Source organism: Megalobrama amblycephala, linkage group LG16 (genome assembly GCF_018812025.1).
Source record: "Megalobrama amblycephala isolate DHTTF-2021 linkage group LG16, ASM1881202v1, whole genome shotgun sequence".
Classification (NCBI taxonomy): Eukaryota; Metazoa; Chordata; class Actinopteri; order Cypriniformes; family Xenocyprididae; genus Megalobrama; species Megalobrama amblycephala.
In genome coordinates this window covers 14,872,021-14,894,636 of record NC_063059.1, presented here as the reverse complement: position 1 = coordinate 14,894,636, position 22,616 = coordinate 14,872,021, and the positions used below count along the sequence as shown (strand labels likewise).

The 22,616-nt window shown below is 37.5% G+C and overlaps 1 long non-coding RNA gene across 1 annotated transcript; it reads left to right on the top strand.

Annotated features, from left to right (window-relative positions):
- Window positions 1-859: 859 nt before the first annotated feature.
- LOC125249751 lies at window positions 860-4,417 on the top strand. Its single transcript, XR_007180626.1, has 4 exons — window positions 860-1,031; window positions 1,737-1,871; window positions 2,274-2,401; window positions 4,285-4,417. It is a non-coding gene; the product is annotated as an uncharacterized LOC125249751 (long non-coding RNA).
- Window positions 4,418-22,616: the final 18,199 nt, after the last annotated feature.

Sequence of the window (22,616 nt, the reverse complement as noted above, 5' to 3'; positions counted from 1 at the left end):
ATTAAAGATTTTTTTGCATTTGTCAAAGATATGTATCGTGTTATGTATCGTGATTATTTGTTTTTTGCTTGTTTTTATTTTATTCTGAGCAGTTTAAATATGTTTTAATCCTATTATTTTAGAAATGTTTTATATCCTATTTGTTTTCAACACACGTTTTACTTGTTCAAGGCTTTTTTTTAAATGGTTATTTTTATTTGACATTAAATAGCCTACGTTACATAATGTAAGTATTATGTGTAACAATTTGAACATGAAGGAAATAATACGATCAAATATACAGTCAAATGTTACACATGTATTAATATATGTTTGAATTAATAAAAAAAAAAAAAAATAAATCTTCTCAAACTCTGTGTCATTGTATTAGCCTATTTAAAACGTGGAGAAAATAATTTAAAAATAAACGGCGTAGTTGTAGCCTATTCTCGCAGTAGCCTATACACGACTGTGTTTGTATCCGTTCATTGACATTAAGCATATAGGCTGTTTTAAAATATTGCTCTTTGTACATCATGATATCTTATGCATATTAGGCCTATATGAACAGAAAAATGACTTTATTTAAAAGTATTGTTGTTAAATACTGTAGACATCATGAAACTGCGGTTCTGAAACTGTGGTGCTGCGGGTCTGCAGCTGGATACTATTGGATGAGATTAGCTCGCGCCGCGCTGCCCATTGGGTGGCGCTAGAAAACACGTCCGCGCTGCGCTGACGAGTCGGTCGCGCGGCTCGGTCCACTGATCCGCGCAGATGACATGTCAGCGCGGCGCGAGCTTTGTAACACCCCGCTGCCTCGTACCACTTTTGGTGTGTTTGGCTTCCCATATTTCAGCGTGAGCAGATGAGAGAGAGAGAGTCAGAGCAGATCAGCACAGACAGTTTCTCCTGAAAATCCACTGATCTAACTGGAAATGTGATTGAGTGCACTAAAAGTGGAGCTTTTGAAGTCGACGCGTCAGCCTGAAGTGTTGTCGTCGGAGACAGAGAAGAGAGAGACGGTGCGGATCCCAGCGTGTTGAAGCACTGTGAGTAATCTTCCTTGTGTGAATAAAGATATGATTCTATTTTGCTTTAGTGAGCGAAATTTCAGATATTAATCCGAATATAATGTAAATAACATGTCGAAGTTTCTAAAATGATTAATTCTGAGCCGTTTTGAGTAGGCCGCGTGCACACAGCGCGAGCTGAACTGATTAGCACATGGGCTAAAGCTAACACGAGTAAACGTGATAATTGTGTCATGAAATGAGATAAAGAGTGATATATGAGTGTCAGTGTGTTTAATAACTGCCTATTAATGTTTAATTTGATTGTGTCAATTTGAGATATTCATATGATTTATGGTAATGTCTGAATCAAAAATAATATATGGTTTGCTAAATAATGACTAAAGGGCGTTTACTGTACATCCAGTTAATCATTAATTACTAGCTTATTTTTGTTTGTTTTTGCATGAAGGTGGATCCTTCAAATGTTTAATAAATCTTAAATAATGGCTAATATGCCCTTACTAGCCTGTATGTTAAGTTAATCATTAATTACTAGTGTGTATGTGCATAACACATGCATAATTGTGGACCCTTAAAAAACGTATTAACATCTGCCTCCCTCCCCTTCAGGTACAGTCATTTTATATATTCATCTGTTTACATTTATTGAGGTAAGAAGACAAAATATCTAAGAAGATGAATGCGTATCATTTCCATCTCTTGTTTCTTGTTTCTTGACAGACCCAAAGGAAAAGGACATGAAGGACAAGACAAATGAATGTCTGTTGATGAGTATCAAGCACAACCTCGACAGAGACTCAGAAGAGGCTGAAATAATGGAGGAAAACGGAAAAATTGAGAAATGACAACAAAAAAGTAAGAAAAAATGCACGTATTTAGTTATTTTACTGTTTGGTGAATCCGCAGCCAGCTATCAAACTGTTTGGTGGTTTATTTTAGTAGATTTTTTTCTGTCTTTACACTTAAAACTTTTAAATTATTGTAGAACTGCTATTGTTTCAATATTATTATTCAACTTGCTATGTAAAGTTAAGACAAAGAACTTAATAATTATTGATAATTAATTACATTATCAAGTATATGACAAGAAACCTGAAAGTTATCCAACCTCTAACATCTGGCATGATGGCTTTGCAAAATGCATCATTAACATTAAATTCATCAGCTTAATGACCATATGTACACATAGGAGGCAGTCGAGTTGGTAAATAGGTGTAGATTGCTTTATCATTTATTTTGCTATATTTTTGTTGCTAGAGCTACCAAATCTGATAAATGAAGTGAAGATGGCCCTGAAGTCTCTGTTTGTCAGCATCAGTCACGTAACTTGGATGATGGGACAGGATTTGCCACAGAGTAATTACAGAGCCCTTCCAGCAGAACAGGTAGTGTACTAGTTTATCTAGTCAATGAAGTGCTGAAACCCTGTTGTTGTTATTACTATATTCAAAGTGATCCAGTTGGAGTTAAGTTTAGGTTAAAGGATTAGTTGTTTGAAATGAAAATTAGCCCAAGCTTTACTCACCCTCAAGCCATCCTAGGTGTATATGACTTTCTTCTTTCTGATGAACACAATCTGAGAAATATTAATAAATATTCTGACGCATCCAAGCTTTATAATGGCAGTGAACGGGATTAATGAGTATAAGGCTTAAGAAAGTGCCTCCATCCATCATAAACATACTCCACACGGCTCCGGTGGTTAATAAAGGCCTTCTGAAGCGAAGCGATGCATTTGTGTAAGAGAAATATATTTAACAAGTTATGAAGTAAAATATTTAGCTTCCGCCAGACCACAATCCATATTCAAGTTACGAAGAAAGTAGGGATGTAACGATGCATCTGGAACCGGTTGAAAATCGATTAAAATATGTGACGATTCAAGTCGGTTGAGATGCTAAATGAATCGCGATACATTTGGGGGCGGGGGGTTATATGAATGTATAGCTGAGGAGAACTGACTGTGTTGAGAAAAGTTTAGATGGTATTTTCTTTTCATCTTACTTCCATACAATGGCTTTTAAAATAGTTTTAGCGCACAGCGCTGTTTGTTTAGAGTGGTAACCATGGAAGCGCTGTATTGCCGCTGTTCCATAAGCGCCACCTGCTGTCAGACAGTGAATTTGCGTTCTCATGCAGCCCTTCTGCTCTTATGAAGTTTTATGTAGCATAATTTCACAAAGCTAAAGTCTGAACATTCTGTTTTTGCTTCAGATGTTAAAAATTATACAATCTAATTTAAATTAAAAACTGCTCAAACAGCATCTTTGTTGGGATTGTGATTAAAATGCAGTGGTTGCCTCTAATTTTAAATGGCTACAGATAGTTCAGCCTGTAATAGAGCAAATAAACGTCTTGTTCATGTACTCATATGAAGAGATTTCTTTTATTTGTATTATTTATTTATTTATTTATTTGATTTAGGATTTGTTTTAAAATTTCAATTTAGTTGTTATAAAGATATTTCAATTTCACAAAGAAATATACAGCATTTTGTCTGAGAAATAATAAAAAGACACTTTCTCATTTAAATCTCATTTTGTTAAAAAAAATCGTGAGAAAATCGAATCGTGAAACCAGTATCGTGAATCGTATCGAATCGTGAGTTGAGTGAATCGTTACATCCCTAGAAGAAAGTGTAAATTGTGATCATGTCAGTTACACTTTTTCCGTAAGTTTAATAGGGAAGGTGTAGGATGTAGCGTAAGCTTTGTGAGCTGCAAGAGTTTTACACTTTCTTTGTACGTTGAATAAAGAAGGCAGAAGCTAGATATTTTACTTCATAACTTGTTTAAATATGGATATTTTACACAAACGTATCGCTTCGATTCAGAAGGCCTTTATTAACCCTCTGGAGTCATGTGGAGTATGTTTATGATGAATGTGGATGGAGGCACTTTCTTCAGCCTTATACTCATTGATCAATATTACTGCCGTTATAAAGCTCGGATGCATCAGGATATTTAATAATATTTCTCAGATTATGTTCATCAGAAAGAAGAAAGTCATATACACCTAGGATGGCTTGAGGGTGAGTAAAGCTTGGGCTAATTTTCATTTCAAAGTGAAATAATCTTTTAAGTGTCTTGCTCAGTGCCACAATTGTGGCAATTCCTGTCAAACTCACAACTTTCTGGTTCCATTTGGAAGTCCAGATCCCCAAACATGCTGCTGTTGATTTGTCTAACTTGATATGTAGTCAGGGACTGTGGGCCACTTTGCTTCCTAACATCAGCAATGTTTTGCCTTTTATTTGTTTGTCTCACAGGAGCAACGTTGCAGAAAGTGTCCTCATGTGGTGTCTACCAGCATTGGTACAGCAAATAATGCCAAACTTACTGAAATTAGAGGGAAGAATACACAAAAATATCTGAAAACCTTAAAGGTGATAAAGAGGATCTGTTTACTGAGTTTTTGAAATGAGCGCATGTGTAAGAACAACCCCCCTCCTTTCGAGGGAACGTCTCCCAAAACTCGTGCACGAGTATTGGAACACCAGTGTTTACCACCGGCATTCGCTGTATCGTGTTAGTGGATTCATTATGTCGGACTCACCGCAGGCAGGCACGTGCACACATAGACAAAAAAGGGGCTTGAGCACCTGCCCTTTTTCTTCCTCGAGAGAAAGTGCCCTTTTTTCTAGGGTGCTTTTTAAAAAAAAAAAATTTATATATATTCCTGTTTGCGCACAGCTTCCCTGTCAAACAAATATATTTACTGAATAAAACAAATTAAAAAATACTATATCAGGTCGGCTTTGTCGAGTCTATGCCCTCACTCCAAGACGCGCCATTCATGCCCACACGCACGCTCGCGCGCCCCGCCCCACCTCACCTCGAGTTTGCTGCTGGCTGAAAACTTGTGACAACTATTCCCGCGAAAATGCAACTGCTGTCTGGCGATGAGAAGCGAAAAAGAAAAAATCCCTAGATGGATGCATCCCGTGCATTTCTTTCAGGTAGGCTAGCCTAAGTTCACAAACCTGAAAGTTTTGGCTATTTAAGGGTTATTTATACATGTAACGCTGCATTAATAGTTTGACCACCATCAACGCATCTGCCTGATTTGATACTAATTTATGTTATATTATAATTTCAATTATTTTACTGTGCTATGCAGGGACGTGCACAGGGGGGTTGCTCAGGTTGCCCGGGCAACTGCCCATATGCCCTTCTCGACTCACGTTGCCCTTCCGATGTGGAAAAAAATAAATAAAAAAATCGTACAATGGATGCAGAATTTCACGTAGGCCTAGATAAAAAAATAAAAATAAAAAAATAGATCGCAAAGCCTCATTCACTTCCATATTCGGGCACCCGTCCGAAAGTGAAAGTCAGTAGGGGAAGGGCAAACTCTGTTTACGTGGCTGCAGCGCTGCACGCGACCGGCACCTGAGCTGAGCCTGCATGAGCGGCACTAGAAGGAGATTGTCGCGGTTGTCGGGTGAGATGACTTAACGTTGACGGAAAGTGAGTAAGGTTATAATCGTTAACGAAAACGAACGAAAAAACGAAAACTAGGTGGGAAAAAAACATCGTCGTTAACTGAAATAAAAATAAAAACGAGGCATTACAAAAAAAACCCCCGATAACTGACCAAAACTGTAATGTGTGTTTGGCAAAACTAACTAAAATAAAGTAAAATTATAGATTAAATGTCCTTAGTTTTCGTCTTTGTCAATGTCTTTCATAGAGCAAACGTTCAGCTGCATTTCATTTCCCTGCGTCTCACTCACGCAGGGAGTGCCCTTTTTTTAGGTCAGAACAACTGCCCCTCAAAATTCCTGTGCACGTCCCTGACCGCAGGTAACTCATAATCTGCAGTTGTTACTCCTGTTTCCTGACCAAAACAATTGAATGCGGCGCCTGTGGAGTGTGGAAAGTTACTGGAGCGTGCAGCCGCGCACGTCTCTCACAAGGAACGTCATGGCAGTGATTGACAAGCCAGAGGGCCAATCGTTTACTGGATGATTGCGTAAACGATTGGCTGATGTTTTTAAGGCCCTACCTCGTGCACAGATGATGTATATTAATAGTATTCCTTTCAGTGCACCTAATAAATAGTCTTTTATCAGTTAGTAAAGACAGTTTCAAGTAACATTGCAAAAATGTATAAAACAAAACATCCTCTTTAGCACCTTTAATGGTCTTTGATGATTTATAGCCGTGACAGTGTGTTCACGGTATTTTGTTGTTGTTGTTGGGGTGTGTGTGTGTTTTGCTTATGCAAAGTTCAGTTTGATATCAAGTTGTAATTTTAAATTACTCTTGTGGAGTATAATTTGATTGTCTCTTTGATTGTGTTGAAATAAAAGTATTTCTAATGTAAATTTGTGCAAGTAATTGTCTGAAATCATATATGATTTGTATATGCAGAGATATTGTAATATTTATAGAAATCATGTAAGATAATTATATGTAGAGATATGAGGAATTGGGTGGAAACGTATAAAGTTTGAAGAACAGACACACAATTTACCTATTAAAACATATATAATCTGTATAAAATTCATATGAGCAAATAATGCAAAATTTAAATGAATCCTATATGACTTTCATATGATTCAATCAAGAATTTTAAATGATTTGTATAGGAAATTTATTGATATTCATACACATTTTCTACTAAAATCATATAATATTACATACTGTTGTCATGTAAAACTCATATAAGAAATTTGCAGTATTCATATATGACCTAAAAATCCCATATAAGTTTTATGTGTGCTTTTTAGTATGAAAGTGGCCATAATCGGTCTGATTTTGTATATGACATGTATTGGACTTATATGAAACACATAAGGAAATTCTGGCTGATTTGAGTAAGGAACATATATGGTTGCTGTATATGAAACATACAGGTTTTTTTCATATGGGTTTTCTGGCCTCTTATTGCTGTCCCAGCTTTTTGTGTAGCTCTCATGAAATCCAAACCATGGTATTTTCATTTTCATTTTTTCATGGTATTTGGCATGACATTTCAAAATGTCTCACTATCAACATTTGATATGTTAACTATATTCTATTGTGAATAAAATATAAGTTTATGAGATGTGTAAATGATTGCATTCCTTTTTTATTCACAATTTGTACAGTGACCCAACTTTTTTGGAATCGGGTTTGTACTTTTACAAGGGAGCATGACTTTTCTTTGCAAACTTTCCATCAATTGGCTTATTTGATCTATCCCTTAACCATTACACTGACTCAGTTAATTAAGTAAACAATGTTTGAAAGCGACAGCTTTTCTCTGTCTGAGTCATGCAATAAATCTGACATATGCAACCAGTTAAAGGCACAAATATGTAGGATTTTTAGATTAAAATATCCAAAACCACTAGAACAATGTTATATATTTGTTGACTTGTGTACTTACATTATCCCAGTGTTTCTCAAACTTTTTCTGCCATTCCTCACTTTGGGGGTGGGGAAGGGATCCGAGCCCCACCTGTTCCCAACCGCCCCAACAAAATGATAATAAACTAGGCTTTAAATTTAACTGTTAAAATATATTAACATTTATTTTATTAACATCACATTTTGAAAACATAATAAAATAAATAACAGCATTAAAAACGTTCAAATAGAGAAAAAAGTGCAATTATTACTTTGCATTATAATTTATTATATATAAATTATAAATTAAATATTATTCTAGCTGAGTTTTTTTACGCGACCATTAGTTTTGAACGTTTCCCGTTTCCATGGCGACACATCATGCTTTACAGATGTAGCCTAACGCTTTTATTTTGTTTCTCCTGTTTTATTCAAAATATTCACAAACTTACTTACCATGGCATGTCATCAACTATCTGATATTCCGATTCTCAAGCATGTGTAGCGAGAGTGCTTTGTCGTTTAAAAACATTAATAAATTATCTTGAACTATAACGCGATGGGCGCCGCCATGTTTGTTTGCGCAGCTGTTCAGAGAGTTCTGTCAGTTACAGCACGTAAATTCATCAATTTCTCCCGAAATTCATGTAAGTAAATGGCCGGTGATCTATGAGAAAATAGTAAACTTTATAGTTACTTACACTATGTGTATCTGATATGAATAAAACATGTTGGCAAATTATATTTAAATTGCTGCTTCCATACACATCAGTGTGTACTTTACAAATTCTAAATGTATTGTTTTACTAGTACTTATGTATATTTAAATGTTTGAAACCTAAAATAAATATTATGTTGTTGAAAACACTGCATAGTTTTGATAAATGACAAGCGCTGCTGAGCGCGTCTGTTTCTGGCTCAGCGCCAGCCAAAGCGCGAAAGCACAGTTTGAATCTGGCAGTTAAAGGTGATAGAGAGGATTTTTTCGTCGACTGAGAATCCAAAGACTGTTACTGAGTTTTTGAAATGAGCGCATGCGTAAGAACAACCCCCCTCCTTCGAAGGAACGCCTCCCAAAACTCGCAAACACTCCTATTGGAACACGAGTGTTTACCACCAGCATTCGCTATGTTGTGTTAGTGGATTCATTATGTCGGACTCACCGCAGGTAACTCATAATCTGCAGTTGTTACTCCTGTCTCCAGACAAAAACATTGCATGCGGCGCCTGTGGAGTGTGGAAAGTTACTGGAGCGCACAGCCGCACTCGTCTCTCACAAGGAACGTCATGGCAGTGATTGACAAGCCAGAGGGCCAATCCGCGCACGTCTCTCACAAGGAACGTCACGGCAGTGATTGACAAGCCAGAGGGCCATCATCGCGTAAACGATTGGCTGATGTTTTTAAGGCCCTACCTCGTGCACAGATGATGTATATTAATATTATTCCTTTCAGTGCACCTAATAAATAGTCTTTTATCAGTTAGTAAAGACAGTTTCAAGTAACAAAACATCCTCTTTAGCACCTTTAAGTGATTTCACTGAACGTTCTCCCATATGTGAGACCGTTTAAAAGCTTGATAGATATGGCCACAAAAATGACCAAATTTCCTCTCATTTGTCACATCCCACTTATCATGTCTCTATTCCCCACCAGTGGGGCGCGCCCCAGACTTTGCGAAATGTGGCATTATCCCAAATGTTTCCAAGAATATTTACATTTTAACCAGGACACACACTGTGTCCGTGTGTCGCCTATCAATGACATCATTTCCCTTGATTTCCGGTTTTATTTTGTTGAAACCATGGTAACATTAAAGACACTTTAGTACTAGATTTATAGCGAGTACCATGTGTTACCATGACTAATATCGATCTAGCTTACTGCAGTGTGCAACAAGTGTCTCATAGCAGCCGTAGAGCGAAAGCACAGAGTAGCACTATAACAACTTTCAACACATAAATCTATCTAATATGATAAACAGTGCTGCTTTACCCTACATGCACATGACCGGAAGAAGCGGAAGCAGCAACTGTGGCATAATAAAAGGTCTCTCATTTGCAATTGTTCCAGCAGCCTCGTTACTGCTCTCACAGCACTCGGCCATGCTCTGTTTACAGTAACGTTAATAATCTCATCCATGAACATGATTTCTGCCTGAGTCCCATCCCGATTCTTTTCCACCAGCTATAGACGTGAAAACAACACCTCCCATGATTCTGTGAAATCAAGGTGTTTTGGTGCTTTGTTTTGAATGAGCGACCTTTAGCGGCGAAAATGTACAAATTGTAGCTTTAACAGATCAAATATTCACATATCTCTGTGATCTCCCAGATGAATGTTAGTTTTAAAGTAACCAACAGTGTAATGTTTGCAAATGACTCATAATTGTATCCTAATTTAGTTACTTGGTGTTTGGTAACGAAGGGCCTACTTTGCATCAGCAACACTGACTCAATGACAAACAAGTCATTTATAAGAACTGAAGACAACTGACGGCAACTGTATTCATAGTAACTTGTTTCTAACTAATTAATCCTTTGATTGTTAATCATAAATAAGGGGGGCTGCTGCTTGGTATAATTGTTTTCAAGAACATTATGTAAATTGGTATACTATTTAGCCTAGGCTACCAAAAAAAAGACCAAATCTTAACATGAACTGTTAAAAATTATAGCAATTTATGAAAATAAAATAAAATAAAATAAAATAAAATATGGAAAGCTGACAGCCTGCATGTTTCTTGACCACCTTCTTCCATATTGATCAATTTTCTGTTCTGATCACAAATCTCTGCAAACTATTGAGTAGGCACCAATCAGAGGCCGCAAATTTATGATGTCATCATGTAGACTTTTTACAAAGTATTTTAAAATTACAAAAATACAAAACACAAAAGTATTTTGATACAAAATACGAAGCCATTTTCATCAACCCTATCAAATACAAAGTACAAAATATTATTTTGTATTTGAAATACGTATTTGAAATACATGTATCATAAATACTGCCCATCCCTGCCTATAATTACATACAAGATCAGGGAAAATACCATGGTTGTATCTTTAACAATAAACAATAATAATGAAAACAAACAAACAAACAAACAAAAAAAAATATATATATGTGTTTGATTACATCATTGTTTGAGATTATATACATATACATAAAGCATGATGACGAGGTTAAATATTTTCAATACATCATAATGCATAAAAGTATTTATTTTATTTATTTATTTGTTTATTATTTATAAGTCTGAGGGATGAAACCAGAGCTAATTCAACAAGAAAACGAGGAAAACAAAGGAGATTTATGCCACTTTTGCTTGTGGATAAACATTTTTGCATATAAAATAAAGAAATTATTTTATATATATAAAAAAAAAAAAAAAAACTCACATTAGTAGTTAAAAATATAAGAACTTTAAATTAACCCAAAATATATTAGTTGTACTACAATTACAAAATTACTGGGCAGCTGTTTTCTTCAACAAGACCACAAAATAAGCAAGTTTAATCAATATCAAGATATTTACAGATAGATGAATTAAACCTGTCACTCATATCTTTTAAGTTGTTGCACTTGTGATAATGTCGTAGGTCACATGATAATGTCAACATGGCGGATTATGTCCAGAACTCATTCATACTCAATTAGAATTTACTGTTTAGCACCTACTCTTTTAGCGCTCGTTAAAGGATTAGTTCACTTTTAAATAAACTTTTGCTGATAATTTACTTACCTTCATGTCATCCAAGATGTCCATGTCTTTCTTTCTTCAGACGAAAATAAATTAAGTTTTCAATGAAAACATTCCAGGATTATTCTCCAAATAATGGACTTCAATGGGCACCAAACGGTTCAAGGTCCAAATGACAGTTTCAGTGCAGCTTCAAAGGGCTTTAAACGATACCAGACGATACCAGACAATGAATAAGGGTCTTATCTAGCGAAATGATCGGTCATTTAAAAAAAAAAAAAAAAAAGTTTAAGTTTTATAAGCACAAATGCTCGCCTTGTTCTGTTCTGCAATGCGCATTCGTGATGTCACGTAATACGCAACTACGTTGAAAAGGTCACGCTTGACGTAGGCAGAAATATCGAGTCAGTATTTACAAATGTGCGGAAGGAGGACCATATATACATATTCAAATGTCTTGTTTATTGTTTAAAATGGCCATTTCGTGTGTGTATCCTGGGTGTTAGAAATATTAGAAAGCCTAAAAGAAAATTTTCGTCAGGACAGAAATTTGTGACTTTTCATAGATTTCCTATACACAATCCTGAGCGATTGAAACAGTGGTTGCTCGTGCTGCACTTGGATATCAACACACACGCACATGCTCTAATATTTAAGAGAGTGTGCAGTGATCATTTTTTCGACAATGATTTTAAAACCCTCCCAGGAGATCACCATTTTCTGAAAGCGTCGACTGTGCCCAATATGTTTTTACAGCAAACAGAGGTATGTATGTTTTTTTTACTATATTAGATGCATTGACCTTTTTTTTCTCGTCAATGTGTTTCATAACGTGTGAATGTTTATCACTATCTTCCTATTACTATAGACGTGTTAAAATGTTTTGGGTTTTTTTTTTACTCCTAAGTATCCGTCTCGTGGAAATCTAGAGTCCCTAGCAAAAGACAATTGCGCTGAGCTGGAGGTCCAGGAAGCAGGAGTGTTTTTGGCTAATGTTCCACAGTCAATACCAGTAAAGCAACAGGTCACTTCAGGAACTACCACGTGACACTCTGTAAAGAACTCTGTAATCCAGTTCATTTGACCGGAGATGGGAGATCAGACAGGCAAATAAATGTAGTAATTTTTTTTTTTTTGGACAATTTTAGAAATTAACAACACTGAAATGTTTTGTACTTGTGGTTCTTTTAGCCCTGGATTTTCGGTGAAATACAACACATACAGTTTAATGGAAGACACAACAGACAAGATTGTTCACTTTGAATTGGTGCAGGTCAGTTTACATGACATAATTCTACATCCCGTATGTTATTAATTTTAAGTAACCTTAGTAGGTGTTCAGTATTTTAAAGTGAAGTACAGTAACATTAATGGCAGTTTTTGCAATGTTATGATCAATATAAAATGGTTTTAATAGTACTAAATAAAATATGTTGGTTGTTTTGAACAATGAAAACACACACACTGTTGATCCAGCATGGTATTGCATTTCAGGTTACAGAAGCATCTTAGTTCTGTGGCCATGGAGCCAGTAGGATTCAAGAGGGCTGTAAACACAACACAAGAACAAGGAATCAAAATAGACGTGCTGACCACAGACAGATCCTTAAAAAAAATACTTTAAGTAAGAGTAACATAACTATATGTTTTCTGTAAATACACTAACTTCAATAAAAATATACATGTGTTTAGCATATTTTTTAAAAATGTATCGAACCATATATTTCTTACCAATGTACTTCTAGTAAACTGTTTAGAAATGTATTAAAATATGCTTGTTTTCAGAATATATAAAACTGTAACTAAGCATTTATTACCAAAGTACTTCTAGTATACTGTTTAGAAATATATTAAAATGCAATTCAAAATATTTTTAATGCACTTTTAATAAGCATGCTGGGAATACAAATGTATTATTAACAACTTGCATTTCAAGTATATTTTTTAATACATTTAATACTAGGCCTATGTCTTTTTCACCTGTTTACTTGTAATTCATTCATTTGTACTGTATTTTTCATGAAAATCCATTACATTTTTAATAAAGCTTGCATTTGGATTCAAACCTGTTTCCCGCTTTGTTACAGTTATGCAGTATTTGTATTATGCAAATGTTTATTTAGTTATATTTTGAACACTGACAAGATTTGTTAAAAGGGTGAAATGACAATTTTGTAAGTTCTCTAGATTTTTCTTATATCTTTTTGGTAATTTCTATTTTCAGCTTGTACAAAATACCTAATGCAAAAGCTGCCATGAGTTCTGCAAATGCAAGTTTTTTCCAGAATATTTCCATTGTCCATCCTGAATACTTTTTCATCATTGAATTTACAGGTATACCGTACAGCAATTATTACTATATATTATTATTTATCATTTTATAACTGTCATTGGGAACTCTATAGTCCTTCTCATTATAGCTCTTGACCGGAGCTTGCACAGTCCAAAGTACATTGGCGTGTTGGCCTTGGCTGATATTTGTGAAATCAATGCACTGATTCCGAACATGATGAAGACTTTTCTGTTTGATTCACAGTACATCTCCTTCAATGCTTGTTTGGTAAATATGTTTTTTGTGTTTCTCTTTAGTGCCATGCAGAGTCTGACTCTTATTGTTATGGCATATGATCGTTTAATTGCAATTTGTTTGCCATTGAGATATCATGTTTTTGTGAACAATACCAATATGTGTTTACTTTTCTCAGCAATTTTTTATTTAATTTTTCATTGTGGCCATGATGGTGTCTTTGATCACCCAAATTTCATTCTGTAAAACCTGTTGTTAGTAGGAAAATATTTCCTCCCAATATTCTTCACATACCTTACTTCTTTATTGCTTTATAGCACTCCAAATTCCAGAATCATCAGCACATCTCTGGCATATTGTAACGCCACGCCAGCAGAGGGAGCCCTCTCGCTCCCTCTGCTTCATGGGTTACTTCCTGTTTGGTGGACATTTAAGCATGGCTATGCTATCATACTTTCGCGAAGTATTGCCAGTTCACCTGCCTTACTGAGCGTTTCCATTATTATTGTTTTGCCATCTTGTGTATGACCATTGCCTTTTTGCCCTGTTTGCCCTGTTTCTGCCTTTTGGATTGCCCCGTGTTCTGTTACTTGGATTGGACTGCCTCATTGTGTTTCTACCTCTGCCTGCCTCACGTTTTTGTCATCTGCCTGTCGATTTGGATTTGTTTGCTGTGGATATCATTAAACATCTGCGTATGGATTCTAACCGCCTCAGCGTCTTTACACATATACTGTTCCAGCAATGGTAAATCCCATAATTTATGTTTTAAACACCGCTGAAATCAGAGAAAAAATTAGAAATGTGCTTAAAAACAGATGTGCACCAACTAGAATTATTTCAAAATGAATAAAATGTGCATTCATTGATTCTTTTAATCATTAGATATTATATTACTCATATGAAAACTGCATGCTTATGCCTCATAGTGGTCTGTATGATAATAAAAAAACAATTGTCAATGAACAATATCTCAATGTATACAACTATGCAGTAGTGATGTGCCATTTATTTATTTGTCCTTCATTTGTTAATCCAAATGATTTAAAATGTCTGTACTGCTTATATTCTTAGTTACTGTTCCCAAGACAACAAATAGTAAAAAATCACCAGCAATTGAAATGACTATCAGGGTTATACTTCTGTTCTGTTTAGTTGCAGTGTTTTGGTTCAGTCCTTCAATGCTTTGTTCAGTTTCTGTATGCCTCTGTTTGCTGTCATTTGATCTCCTAAGTAGTTAATTAGTTAATCACACCTGTCCTGTTTCTATGTTATCTCTGTATGTATATAAGCCCTCATTCTGTTGTTTGTTCTGTGACTTTTTTTTTTTGTTGTTGTTTGTTTGTTTGTTTGTTTGTGGTTGTTCGCTCCCTGTGATTGCTCCTGTGTGTATTATTGGATTAAAGACTGCTGACAATTTTTTGTAAGCAATTATTACTATGTTGTTGTTGGTTTTTTTTTTACATTTGATGACACACTTTATCTAAATAAGATTTGTTCCTTATGTACAGTGCCCTCCACAAATATTGGCACCCTTAGTAAATATGAGCAAAGGCGGCTCTTAAAATAAATCTGCATTGTTTATCCTTTTGATCTTTCATTCAAAAAGTTCACAAAAAACCAAACCTTTCATCGTAGTAAAACAATTGAAAATGGGGGGAAACTCACATTATGAAATAAATGTTTTTCTCCAATACATGTTGGCTACAATTATTGGCACTCCTAGAAATTCTTATGAGTAAAATATTTTTTTATGAGTAGTATATTCTCATTCTCATATATATTCACATTTTTTAGCACACCTGTTACAATATCACCAGTGTATAAAGCACACGAGCGAGGAGATAAGAATTAAGTAGGTCTTTACTTGAAAATCCAACAGGAGAATACAGGAACATACACCAGTGTAGACATGAACGATACCCGACAACAAACTAAAGACAAACAGGAACTTAAATACAATGATTGATTAACTCAAATGATGAACAGCTGTGATGAATGTGATTAGAGTCCATGGTTACAGATTGTGGCGGGAAACTAGAACAAAGGAACACGTGACAGATGACAACAAACAAACTGAAAGTCCATGTGACTGTAACATTACGCCCCCTGCCGGAAAGGTGCGTCCTCGCGCCATAGAGAGAGGGGAAGATGAAGATAGGATGCTGATGATGGTGTAGGAGGCGGCTCAGGATGCGAGTCCGGGAGATGGCCTTGAACAGGGGCTGCAGGATGTTATGCCAGGCACCAGCCAGGGTAGTGCCCCATGGCAGCATTGATGGAGGGAGGAGCCGTGGAAGGGTGTTGAAGACGACCACCATGGGGAGGACCACAGTCAATGACGCCCACCACGTAGTCGACGAGCTGAGGTGGTGTAGAGGTGGTGATGATCCAAGCGACCGTGACGGAGCCGCAGTGACGATCTCCAGAGATCGAGGAGGGGATCCGGAGGTCTGAAGATGCATTGGAGCGACCGAGGGCGGAGACGGAGCCTGAGGCTGGAGGACCAGAGAGCAGCGGACGGTCCGTAGGTCCGCAACGAAGGCGAAGTGATGTCTGACCCAGGTGGAGCCGACGTGCCAAGGAAGTCCGGTGTGGTCGTAAGGCCGATGGTCAACTCCAAGGTCAAGGGTGGAAGGAGCGCAGGTGCAGGAGTCAGGGCGATGGATGGAGGCAGCTCGAGACCATCCGAAGCTGGATGCGGAGCTTCGGGCTCCTTGTGATTCCGGCAGCCCCGAGATGGTACCACACTACTGAGAGGAGGTGGTACCGAGGGAATGAAGGGAGACGGAGATGACTGGGTGGCACTGATGGCTGTAAGCTGGGAAACAACCTGGAGTTCGATGCAAAAATCCAAGAACAGTGGTGAGTCACAGGAAGGTTGGTGATAAGGTGGGAGAGGCATGCTGGACTGGACCAGCTGGACAGGAGACAGTACAGGAGCAAGAAAAATGTCCCCTCCACACCTTAAGTCCAGCAGTTTCAGCAAAAAACTCATTCTCAGTAGCGGGGGGGTGGGCGGGGCTCACTACTGGAACCTCGAGGTCCACCAACACTCCCTCAGTGATGGATGGCTCAGCCGGCTCACACACCTGGTCAGGTACATGCTGCTCTGGCTCCGTGGCGATGTTACCCCCGATCACTCTTGTGTGCGTGGGTGGCTCAATCACGGCGGTCTCCATCGTGCTACCTGCGGTGGGCTCGGGTCTTAAATCCCCACCGTCTGGGTGGTTCTGGCTGGGCACTGGCTGGGGAGTGGGGCTGGCGGCAACTTCAATGGTGAATGGTGATCCGCAGGATGCCAGCGCCCACTCCACATAGGACGTGAAGCTCCCTCGAGGACCCTCCCCGGACAGCTGTGCACGTGTGGTGTTGTTTAGTCCGACGTACAGGAACATGCACAGGCAGTAGTCCGGGAAAGTGGTCTGATGTGTGAGATCCAAAAATTGTTCTAAATGTCTCTCGAGGGAGCTTTCACCCTGCTCAAGGCACATGAGTGTAACAGCTGGGTACATAGTGCAAGCAGGAGTGAAAAACGGAAACATAAAACACTAAACACGAAAAGCGAAAAGAAAATCCCATATACAAACACGTCGCTTACTGTCTTGGTCGGGTATTCTGTTACAATATCACCGGTGTATAAAGCACACGAACGAGGAGATTAGAGTTAAGTAAGTCTTTACTTGAAAATCCAACAGGAGAATACAGGAACAGACAGGAATATACAGGTGCTGGTCATATAATTAGAATATCATCAAAAAGTTGATTTATTTCACTAATTCCATTCAAAAAGTTAAACTTGTATATTATATTCATTCATTACACACAGACTGATATATTTCAAATGTTTATTTCTTTTAATTTTGATGATTATAACTGACAACTAAGGAAAATCCCAAATTCAGTGTCTCAGAAAATTAGAATATTGTGAAAAGGTTCAATATTGAAGACACCTGGTGCCACACTCTAATCAGCTAATTAACTCAAAACACCTGCAAAGGCCTTTAAATGGTCTCTCAGTCTAGTTCTGTAGGCTACACAATCATGGGGAAGACTGCTGACTTGACAGTTGTCCAAAAGACGACCATTGACACCTTGCACAAGGAGGGCAAGACACAAAAGGTCATTGCAAAAGTGGCTGGCTATTCACAGAGCTCTGTGTCCAAGCACATTAATAGAGAGGCAAAGGGAAGGAAAAGATGTGGTAGAAAAAAGTGTACAAGCAATAGGGATAACCGCACCCTGGAGAGGACTGTGAAACAAAACCCATTCAAAAATGTGGGGGAAATTCACAAAGAGTGGACTGCAGCTGGAGTCAGTGCTTCAAGAACCACTATGCACAGACGTATGCACGACATGGGTTTCAGCTGTCGCATTCCTTGTGTCAAGCCACTCTTGAACAACAGACAGCGTCAGAAGCATCTAAAGACAAAAATGACTGGACTGCTGCTGAGTGGTCCAAAGTTATGTTCTCTGATGAAAGTAAATTTTGCATTTCCTTTGGAAATCAGGGTCCCAGAGTTTGGAGGAAGAGAGGAGAGGCACACAATCCACGTTGCTTGAGGTCCAGTGTAAAGTTTCCACAGTCAGTGATTGTTTGGGGTGCCATGTCATCTGCTGGTGTTGGTCTACTGTGTTTTCTGAGGTCCAAGGTCAACGCAGCCTATACCAGGAAGTTTTAGAGCACTTCATGCTTCCTGCTGCTGACCAACTTTAAGGAGATGCAGATTTCATTTTCCAACAGGACTTGGCACCTGCACACAGTGCCAAAGCTACCAGTACCTGGTTTAAGGACCATGGTATCCCTGTTCTTAATTGGCCAGCCCCAACTAAGTATTGAGTGCTGTACATGCTCATACTTTTCATGTTCATACTTTTCAGTTGCCCAAGATTTCTAAAAATCCTTTTTTTGTATTGGTCTTAAGAAATATTTTAATTTTCTGAGATACTGAATTTGGGATTTTCCTTAGTTGTCAGTTATAATCATCAAAATTAAAAGAAAAAAACATTTGAAATATATCAGTCTGTGTGTAATGAATGAATATAATATACAAGTTTAACTTTTTGAATGGAATTAGTGAAATAAATCTTTATAAATCTATAAAACTTTTTGATGATATTCTAATTATATGACCAGCACCTGTACATGACATGAGGAGATGGTAAAATAAAACAAATAAGTCATAACGACTGTAGTTCAAGTGAATGGTAGTGCAAATAAACATTTATGGGTAACACTTTAGAATACTGATCCTTCATTAACTATACAGGAACAAGTGAGTATTAACACTCTAGTAACTATTATCTAACAAGACACTCTGATTAATGAATTAGTAAGTAATAGTGTTATTCATTAATAAAGGATCACTATTGTAAAGTGTTACCCATTTATTAACTAGACACTTTCACCTATATTTCTTGAATGTAAAAAAAAAAAAAAAATAAATATAAATACAGAAATAAAATGGCATATAATACACATTTATTGGTTTACCCAAGAACTGGCAGGGAACCCATAGTTTTTAGGGGTCTGTGGGGTGCCCTGATGGTAGGATACAGGCGAATGGTGAGGGTAAAAAGCAGAAGAGGGCTGGCCAAACTCAGCATCATGCATCAGCTGATGTATTTTGAGTTAGACCGAAGGCTGTCGGACTGGGGACAATCTCCTTAGTATTGGTATCAAGCCAAGAGCAAACAAGTAATTGTAATCATTCTGTTGCTCATTTTGTTGCTCTCTATGCTCCTCTTTCTCTCTTCTGTGCTCTTCTTTCTTGCTTTCCCTGGCTTATTTGGATAAGAGGTACCTCTCCAAGAAGTCTGGCGTCTCTGGCCGTTTTCTTTTGTTTACATACTTCGTCACAGTTGGGCTGGTGATGGATGATCCTGAAGACGTGCTTGCTGGTGCGTCCTCACTTTCACTCACATCATTTTGGACCACCACTTGGTCAACCACTTCACCCATGTTTTCAGAAGAAATATTGCTGTGAACACTGTATTGATAAATTCAGTTTACATCAGAAACAATCATTCATATTGTGGGCCACACTTAATAAGCAATCTTGACCAAATACTCCTGAGGTCATTGTTAAAATTATTATTTTGATTGATTGATTATTGTTAAAATTATTATTATTGATTAAAATTACCATGAGTCTATACTACATTTGTAATGTACCATACATCTGGCAACACAAATTCAGCAGAGGTAACCTATACACAGAACACTGAACTACAGGTGTGATCACACAGTGTGCAAGGAACATGCCATGATATGTTAATCACTGTCAATGTCAATGCATTACATTTCGTATGGCTCACACAGCTATGTGTTGTGATGTCCATACCTTCGAAATTCAGTTGATGTCACGAGGAACTCCATCGCCTTCATAAACATCATAAACCACAGCTTCTTGTTTTTAGCAGCCTGTTCACTCCGGCAATCATCCTCATGCTTTTTCCTTGTGTATGTATCGCATAAGCTTTTCCACTTCTGTTTAACCTCCTCTACTACAGCACACAAACAATGGCGATAGTCAAACGTTTACATACTTTACGATTCTGATTTCTGATTTTTTGTTAGTGTGATCGGCCGATACCTATTTTTTGCCGATTCCGATTTTCTTTCTAAGAACTTTAAATGACAACATATACAAACAAAAATCTACTTGTCTTCAATGCAGAGTTTTATTTTCATAAAAAAACAAACAAAAAAAAACAAGTAAAAGTCAGTAATAAAATATAAACAGCTCAAATAAATGCAATAGAATAAAGAGAGCTATGAAACTAAGTTTTTCGGGTTAACTGGGTTTTTATTCAGGTAAGAAATACGACAGAAATTAAAGTAATCAAATGTAAAATAACACATTGTGTTATTTTGCATTGGTTACCTTAATTTCTGTAGTCTTTATTGCAAATAATTCTTACCATTAAAGTTATACAACGTATTCGCTTCACTTATATAGATCAGTAGTGCGCGCGCTTTTGGTGTGACCGCGAAACCTGCGGGAATGACTAAAATTATGCGCAATACAAGCACTACTTAATCGGAGCGAATGAGACGAGAGAGAGAGAGAGAGGAGGCTCCCGCGCGGGTGTGTGTCACCGTGACAGAGAAGAGAGCGGGAACGTGCAGCTGACGTTATTGCCTGATTCTCTGACCCAGTTTGTTTGTTGGTTTCCATGGTTGCAATACGCTGTGTTTTCCGCCAACTGGCAACCTGTGATGTCGAAATACTATTGGATAAACTGCAGCACACGGTTTCGCACAGTCCAAAACAAAAACAGACATTCCGACATGGAACGCACATTTTCAAAGTAGAATATCTGGCTGTAGCATTGTTTTTCTGAGAAAAAAAGTAGGTGAACTTAGCATGTTTCTTAAATGTCTGCAAACATATTGGGGCATTTTTATGCTTTATTAAAGTAAAAATCTTACATAGAGCCCCTTTAAGTGAAATGAAACTTACCATTGAAACCAATTTGGTCTGCAATCCCTCTCCACAATAACTCCCTCTTGTCAAGATTTTTGTAGTCGCTACTGCGTTTATCATAAAGCTCTTTGTGTTCAGACACAAGTGAGATTAGCAACTCTACATTCATTTTACCGGCTCGATCCATCACTTCCTCTTCGTCTCCGTCGTGGTATCAATGTGTGCTCGGCGAGACCGTTTTGCCAGCGGTTGTTCTGTAGGTAAACATCAGAGCCTTGAATTGGATGCTGAAAATTGGCTCAGTTCATGCAAACTGAACTGAGCCAATCAGAGTATGTGATGACATGCATGTTTGACATTAAGTTGTTTTATTTCATTTTTATTTAGTTATATAATGTCAGACATTGCTCTGTTTAATGTTGATTTAAGTGGGTATATTCTCCCAGGATTTTCTTTGTAAAATAAGTAACGTTAATATGTAGTTGAAGGAAGAAAAGAGAAAGATCTGAAATCTCAAACTTTTTCTGGCTTGCATATAGATCCATGATAACTGAATGGAAAACGTCTCGGGTTACAAGTGTAACCCCTGTTCCCTGAGTAAGGGAACGAGACGTTACGTCAAATGACGTGATGGGAACCCTCTGTGTTTTGTGTTCGTGAAGCACCTCTGTATCCAACCAATGAGAAAGACGTGACGTCAGAGGCGGGTGACGTCACGGATCAGGAACAGGTACGAACACAAAACACAGAGGGTTCCCATCACGTCATTCGACGTAGCGTCGATAGTTCCCACGAAAGGGAACTGCAGATAACTCGCTTAACTTAACATGTTTAATCTCTGCACATAACTGACTTAACATGTTGAACCTCTTTTTTGAGCATGTTCTATGTGTTTATTTGTACTGTTTATTTGTGTTGTAAAGTCATTGAGACAACTTGCCCCAAACTGACATGTGTGCTAATGTTGGCTAAATCTCAAGGTGCGCTCAACATAGCCTGTCAGCTAAAGTATCAAAAGACACGTTATTGTCTCCTCTATGTTGTGCAAAATAATAATTTTTAACATTCATACCTAACAAAGTTGTATTGCATAAAATTTAAAGTGCATTTTTTTTACTTTTTAAGCCAAAAAAAAAGTAAATTGTGCTAACCTCAGATTAGAGCGATCTTGACCACATATGAACAGGAAGTTGACTATAGAAGAAGAAGTCACACAAAGTGGCTATTTGATTTTTGAGATAGAGCCTCTAGTTTTGGAGTTATGAAGAGTGTGACAACGTACCCTGGTCTCCCCTACTTCTACTTTTTTTATTCTTCTATTTTTTCCTTCAAATTTTTTCTTCCTGGAAGGACCTGACTTTATCAAAAAGACAAAGACAAATAATAACACAATGAAAAGACTTTCTGAACAGTGTTTGGGGAAACCTTTCAAATACCCCCCATATTTTTCCCGATGTGATCCGTCAGCACCAGTCCACTAATTTGGCCTGGGTATACTTCATTTCCCACGTTCCCCTCTGTCTCGCACACAGTTGAGAAAAAAAGTCTTTCAAAAATACTCCTTTGCCCATGAGCGTGCGGGCCTTTCAAAGATACTCCTTTGCCC